Source organism: Aythya marila, assembly GCF_965140915.1.
Source record: "Aythya marila genome assembly, chromosome: 1".
In the NCBI taxonomy this organism is placed as follows: Eukaryota; Metazoa; Chordata; class Aves; order Anseriformes; family Anatidae; genus Aythya; species Aythya marila.
The window spans coordinates 149359550-149367105 of record NC_139042.1 but is presented as its reverse complement, the minus strand read 5'-3'; positions in this window follow the sequence as shown (position 1 = coordinate 149367105).

Genomic DNA, 7556 nt, shown 5'->3' with positions numbered 1-7556 from the left:
GCGGGAGGGGGGATTTTATAGTCCTTGTGGTAAAAGACCTCATTTTAACTTTTTACTGAAATGTTTTAAGGTTTCTTGCGAGACTGTGGGAACTCAAATGTGTTAGCAACTTTCTGTGTACAGGCTGCGCGTGTGTGTGTGTATGTGAGTGAGTGAAACTCGGACAAGCGATACAAATCTGAAATGAAAGACAGACTTCAAGTTTGCTGTCTCTTTTCTGGTTTTGCAATAAACTTTAGATAATGTAGTTCTGTAAATTTAGTGAGCTGTTCTTAGTAGCATTGCTGTTCTTTAATAATTGGGTGGGTAATTTTGTTAGATGCCATTTCTTAGCCTGTTAGGATAGGGGTGGTGTTTTTAGTAATTATCTCATTTGGACTAAATTTTGGAACCTTGGCATTTTTACTGTTTGCAGTTGACTTAAATGTAATAATTATCTTTCCGTATACCTGACATTAATTTAAACAAACCATACCTTAAATCTATTGCCATATAATTTCTTGCTGGTTTTGTCTTTCAAAAAAAAACAACAAAAAAAAAAACAACAACAAACCAACCCACAAAACCGTTTAATAATGGAAAAATAGCTTCAACTAAGACGTCCCAGAAGCCTGAAATAGCCAGTTCTTTGTTACTCAAAAACTTCTATGTATGCGTGGATTTCAACAGTGCTTCTTACAAATCAGCATTATGCTGCCAGAGCCTCTGGAGGAGATCCAGCGTGTCCTGTAGCAGTCTGGGCAGATGTTCTGGGTTTTGTGGCAGTCTGTCTTTCTTCAGCAGCTATGACTAAACGAATGGAGTTTTTCATTAAATATACAACTGAATAACACGATCAGTACAAGAGCCCCTTCTGTTTGTATTCTGTTTATTTGAGGCCGTCATACCCTCTTCTCAATTGCACCCAAATCCGCAACGGAGAAAGCTGTGATTACAGCTAAGGAGGAGCTAGAGGTTTGGCAGCTGAACGGGCACAAAGGGAGGTAAGGTCGTCTGTCTCATTTGCTTGACAGCAGCTATATTTTTCTCAATCCACCTGCTCTTCTGTGAGTTAAGGTTTAAGTGTTTTCTGGAGTTTGTGGTTTATGTACCAGCATAGGTGCAAAAGAGCTGACAGTGGTTTGTTTGGCTTTTTCTGTATTCACTCCCACCCCACTCCTCCCCCAAGGCTGACTGACAAAACCCTTGTTTATTCACTTTTTGAAAAAAAAAACATGTACAAGTAATAGTACAATATGTTGTGTGGCTGCTTTCTGAAGCAAACTAATAAAGTTTGTAGGGTACTGTAGTGCTGGTAAAGCACACATGGTCCTATACATGGAAATAACCAAGGGAATTTACCTAATTTATACTAGTCAATGGTAGTTAGCACAGCCACTCAACCACTGTGAGTTCTTAATTTTGTTTAAAAAAAATAAAAAAATTTCACCTTCCTGTTTTTAAATACACTAATCCTTTAAAAATGGCTAAAATCAAAAATGAGAGTGACCACTCCCCATTCCTGTTGTATCCTATCTGCTTCCACAAAACTGCTGTTGTTTCCCTGAATGTTTTGTTTGACCTAACAGCCCTGAATTGACTTTGAGATGAAGATAGCAGTGGCAGTTTGTGGTAAAACTTTGGAGAAAGTTTACTCAAAATAGCATTGATGCTGAAACACCGAGCACAGTTTATAGACTTCATTTCTGGATGACCAGGACCCTCCCATTTCCCCATTGACTGGGTAATCCAGGTTCACACCCTATCCGATGCTTCACAGCTGATACATGGCTTTCAGTTGCCAGCCTGTTATTTTTCAGATTTCTTTTGACTTTTTTACTCTGAGGTGGCAATGTTTCTTCGCTTATCTGGCTTGACACCCTGATTATCACCTAATTGCTTTAAGGAGTTTGTTTGTCTGCATTGTTAAGGTTTCTTATCACTGCAAGCATATCTCAGCACCACGTTCCTTCCCTCTAAACAATGTAACTGTGCAAAAACATTTTTGTTCCCACAGGTTTAATGGGATCCGAGGCTCTGCCTTTACCAGTCATGTTGATGTACGTATGCATCTTTATCGTTGTATTTATTCCTTGGCTCTGGTCTCTGCTGTATACTAAAATACACTAAGATACGTCTGGATGTTGTACTTAGGGAGCTGTGGCATGAGGCAGCACATCCTAAATGTTAACTGACCCATGTTTATCTGCCCCCAAATCAGTATGAATGATGTGGGCTATACTTAAACTGTCTTCCTTGAAAGGACCCTAAATAGGGTGAATTAAGTCAGGTAAGTAGCTGCTCCCTACTGCAGAGTTTCCCAACGCTGCCCACTAATGTGCTCTAAGCATCCGTAGGTGCAGAAGGATGGAAATTGATTTCTCCCTTTCCTTCAGCAGAAGGGGAAGGATATGGGCCACTGCACAGACACAGGAGGTGCAGAGAGCATAGCGGAGAGCTGAGGGCTACTATTTCCCCCACCATCTCGCTGTCATGATAAGAGCTGGCAGCAGCCTTGCTTATAGCTATAAAACTCTTCATTCTGTAGAGCTTTGGATGTGATTAATGTTCCAGTTAAGTCACACAGACTTTCTGCTTCAACTATATTTACAGAGAGAAGATAACATGCTTGTAAATCACGGCGTTCCCAAATTGTGCGAGCTAAACTTTCTTGACATTTAATTTGCACTGAATAAAGGAAAAGAAGTTTTTCAGTTAAACGTAAGTGAATTTTCTTAACGTTTGTAAATCAAAATCTTATATGCAGATTCTAGGATGAGTAATGCTGTAGGGATGTTTTATAGAGTCCAAGGCCTCCAGGGGCAGAAGTTAAATATTGATAATGCAGACTTATTCCTGTTCCAAAAAGGTTTGGTGAAAAGAACAAGAGCAGTGGTGGGAGGACGCCTCTTGGCTGTGGTAGAGTTTAAGACATACCCAGGTAAAAGCAGGGATCCATTTCCCTCTTTGAAAGTAAGAGAGACGGTTCTGGCATGATCACTCCCTTTGACCCTTAAAAATGCTGGAAAAAAAAAATTATACTTAAGCAACTGAAGGTTGATCTGTTTACCTATTGATTTGTGAAACTGGCGTGATGATGGACGGCATGCCACAGCTGACCCTCTGCATGTAACAATTTCATGGAAAACTCTGTAGAAACTCAGTGCAAATTCCACTTGCGCTCACATCCAAGGCCAAATACCCCTGGGAATGAGCGCGGTTTGCTCGTATGCACAATAGTTTCCAAATTGGTGCCAGCTGCACCGAACTTATTAAATTGCAGTCTCCAGCTCTGGCTGCAGAGGCAGCTACCCTGGTTTAGGAAACCCTCCAGGCACCCTGCCAGGGTCATTTCCTGGAATATCTTATTGCAGGAGGATCCATTTATCAGACACAGTGAGACACCTGATTTGCCTTTGTATGGAAGAAAGCTGCTGGGGGGTTAAATCTGCTGGGGAGAACAACGTCCTTCAGGCTGAAAATTGCACGTGGGTGTGCCTGAGACTGAATGTGGCCGAGAATCGGAGACAACAACTGACTTTAGGACAGCTCTGCCTGACAGGGTTTGGTTCTGGCTAACAAATTGCAGCATTTCCTGGCTCGGTACTCACCCCCAGAAGGCTCACAGCCGACCCCACCAGAGCTTGGGTCCCGTCAACGGAGAGGAGAGCGCAGCGCCGACAGAAGGACTCCGGGATGCGCAGGTTTGTCCCTGGGTGTCCGTCTCCTCAGCCCTGGCCAGGAAACCCAAAGCCAGCCAGACGCCTGAGTTCCCCGTGTAACAAGACGCCGGGGAAAGCAATCTGGCGAGCAGAAAGCCGCCTGGAGCCAGGCGGTAGGAAAAGCTAAGTGCTGGGGGAGAAGGGAAGGGAGCCAGAAGTCTCACCTCAAGCCAGCTGGAAAGCGTTTGTGCCACGGGCTAGCAGGCTCCATCCTTTTGGGGTGGGAACACCGAGACCAGGGGCCCAGGGACCTGGTTCAGCCCTTGCTCTATTCAAAACCAGCAGCAGCCGCCACATTTTTACAAATGAAGCAACTAAAAAGGCCTTTTTTTTTCTTTCCTTTTTTTTTTTTTTTTTTTTTTTTTTAACAGCTCAAAGCTGCCAGGCTGTGCTAGGTGGCTTGACACCATGTGCATAAAATCAGCCTGAAACCGACTGCTCCGGCTCATTTCTTGCTTTCAGAGCAGTCGTGGGCTGGGGGAGATGCCAGGCCAGCAGCAGCTGCAGGCACAGCAGAGCACACCAGGGCTCTGGGGTGCTGGGGGCAGGTTGCTGGTGAAAAACAGCAAAACCTACATCCAGGCCCAAGGGGCTGCAGGCTGGGGTGTCCAGCAAGCACCATAGGATATTTTAATATATATATATATATTATATATAAAATATCATTTTAAGTTGTCTGCTAAGTGCCTGTGTTTTTTGATCTGGCCCAAAGCGTTTCTCTTGAGTGGGTGCACTCAGATCAAGCTCTGTACTCACCAGAAAAAGCCATATTGATGATATTTGGCAGTTATTTGTTGTCTGGCTTGAAGGCTCGCATCTTGCTTCAGATGGCTTGGCAGCACCTTCCTGCAGCTTTATCTTTGTAACTTGCCAAAGGCGAGAGACTTAAAAGCACAGATGAGAGCTCTGTCTTCCAGCAGATGACCATCACCACCACCCCAATCCAAAACCTCACCAAAGGTGGCAAGGCCACTTCCCCAGTGCTTGGGGGTGCAGGCTCCATCTGAAGACAGACAGAGCAAGTAGATGGAAGGACTAGCAAGAGACTGTCTACAAAGGCAACTTTTAAGAAGAATTAGCTCCTCCTGAGAGATGATGAGTTGATGTTGGAGCCAGACCTCCAGCTAACCCCCTGCTCTTCAATTTACAGAGAGCCCTAGCATTTCCCATGCTGACGCTCTACCCTGTTGGCTCTCCTGGGTGGGCTTTGTCCGTGCCTTCTGCTCCCCTGTAATCTGCCAGTAGTGGTATTTTAAGTGTCAACCTCCACCAACCAGCTCATACGCCCAGTTAGCATTGCTACCCCTGGCTTGCAGGGATGTCCTCCCAAGGCCTGCAGTGGCTGTAGGAGACATCAGACACTGTCCATTTAGTTTCACTCGAGCTCCAAATCTCTACTTAGGATTCCTTAAAATGGAAGAAGGTGCATCAACTCAAGCAGCAGATATTGCAAGTCCCATTCTCACAGAGCCCTTACGGATATTAGTTACCAAGAAAATCTGCTAATGACTGAGATCGGGCTACTGGCCATGGATCTGCGTGGCCCTGCCCGTGAAGCATCCTTTAACATCTGTCTGCTCTTTTTTGGTTTGAACCTTCTGACTGAGGATAGTACTTTGTATTTATTACCTTGTGTACTTTACCTTGTTTGGTATCTAGAGTCCATTCCTTAATAGAAAGTGAACATAGATTAAAGACAGGGCAGTATTTGTTAATTTTCTCAACTAAGGATGTTAATACTTTTCATTAATGCTGTTATCCATTAATACTGTTTAATCTGTATAAAAATGTTAATTTCTTGACTGAAGTCAGCAGTAACAAAACAAATCCCAAGTCACCGATAAACTGCAGTTCTTCTCTTACATCTCTCATGGACAGCGTTACAAGATGGATGAACACACGGGGATTTACATACAGAATAAAAAATCTGCAGGACCATGCAAAGTAACATTAGTGTCCAGAAGAAATAAATTATTATTATTGTTATTTAATATAAACAACTTTCCAGATCAGAATAAAATAAAACCCAGTAGATCTGGCACATGGCTAGAATGAGAATGGGCTTCAACAGGTTCTGATACAGATCCATCTTATTAAAAAGTTAGTTGATTTGAAATAAAATTGAATCCAACTACCCACTGAAAAATTGCACAGCCATGGCTGAAATAAATCCCCCAACATGCTGCTGAAGAGAAGCTATTTAATAAACATGGGAAAATCAAGCTGAATGAGAGCAGATGACTTGCACAGAACTGTGACAGATCACTGGTAGCAGGTAGATAAATAGCACTCACGTTTCCTCAGCTGTTCAAGCAAACAGTGCACTCCTCTGGCTGGGACTTTCCCGGTGGTACCCCTCCATACAAAGCAATATAAAAGCTGCAGGCACTCACCTGCTTCCCATGGAGCCCACTCCATGATGAAGTGCTGGTTTATTTCAGAAGTCTCCTCCCTACATGCAAAACACAATAAAGAAATAATTACAAAATCACTGCTAGAAATAAGTATTTGGGAAATTTAATGCCACTTGAAGTTATGAGCGACTACTCACACCTACACATTTTTTGTTAAACTACCCCGAAATGCAGTTGGAGTTCTGGAGTGGGAATAAAAGTGTTTTTGCACAGAGTTACACTGTTTAAAGGTAAGGAACGTGGCATTGAAATATACCTGCAGTGGTAAGAAAGCTCAGCAGGTGACTTGTAAAATGCAGACAACCGGGCTCCTTAGAGCAATTAGGTGAAAATCAGGGTATCAAGCCAGGTAAGTGAAGAAGCATTGCCACCTCAAACAGGAAAAAAAATCAAAAGAAATTTGAAATTTAACAGGCCAGCAGCTGAAGGCCATGTATTGTCTGTGAAGCACTGGACAGGTTGTGATCCCAGATAACCCAGTCAATGGGGAAACAGGGGAGGGGCCCGGTCATTGAGAAATAAAATCTATAAACCGTGCTGTGTGCCCAGGAGGTGTGCTCCTCTTGTGGGACGCCCCCCACTGCAATCGCCAATAAAAATGCTGCCTCACTGAGATCCTCCCCTGAGCCTGTTCCTGGCTACGGCGTTTCTCACACTGGCAAAAGTCATTTACCTGAGAGAAGGAAGGGATTACAGGAGGGCACACACAAACCCGGGGACCTGGTGGTCGTGAACCTCCTCCTATGGCACACACCCAGCACATCTATTTTAAGAACCTCTTGGAAATATTTTTATGACTTTCATGTGTGGCTAGCAGCATTTTATAATTCCGCCAGACACAGAAATAACTCTCCCAGCACTACTTACCCTTTGGGACACACTGAAAAAGCCTTCTTCCCTTTCTCTCTTTGAAGATCCCGTATCCGAGCTTTGATTTCCATTTTAAACAGCTGCTCTACCAACTTCGGAATTATGTCACACATTAAAAGCAGATGCTCGTAAGAAGCAAAGGCTTCCTCAATAAAACAATGACAGCAAAACAAAACTGGTCCCAATCAAGTAGATTATTTTGGGGGGAGTATAAATCCAACAAGCACTGTGAAGTACCTCTGGCTTCTGATGGACTTTGGGAACCGAGCAAGGAGGAGGCACGCTCTGCCTTTGTAGATGCTGGGTTTTCGTAACCTACATTAGGCACACATGGTTGGGGTTGGGCAAATGGAGCCAACAGAAATCTCTTGGGCCTTCCTCCTGTCCCAGCCCTCCTCTTCCGTCCTCTTTGTCGGGCTGTTTAGCTCCTAACATCCATTTAAATTCAGATTAAAGCGGGTGCCTAGAACAAGCCCATCCTCCTACATTCAGCTGACTTCTAGAAACTGAAATAAAAGGGAACTCAACTCAGCTTCAGATCAATGGAAAAATGCACCAGTTTTTCGCAACT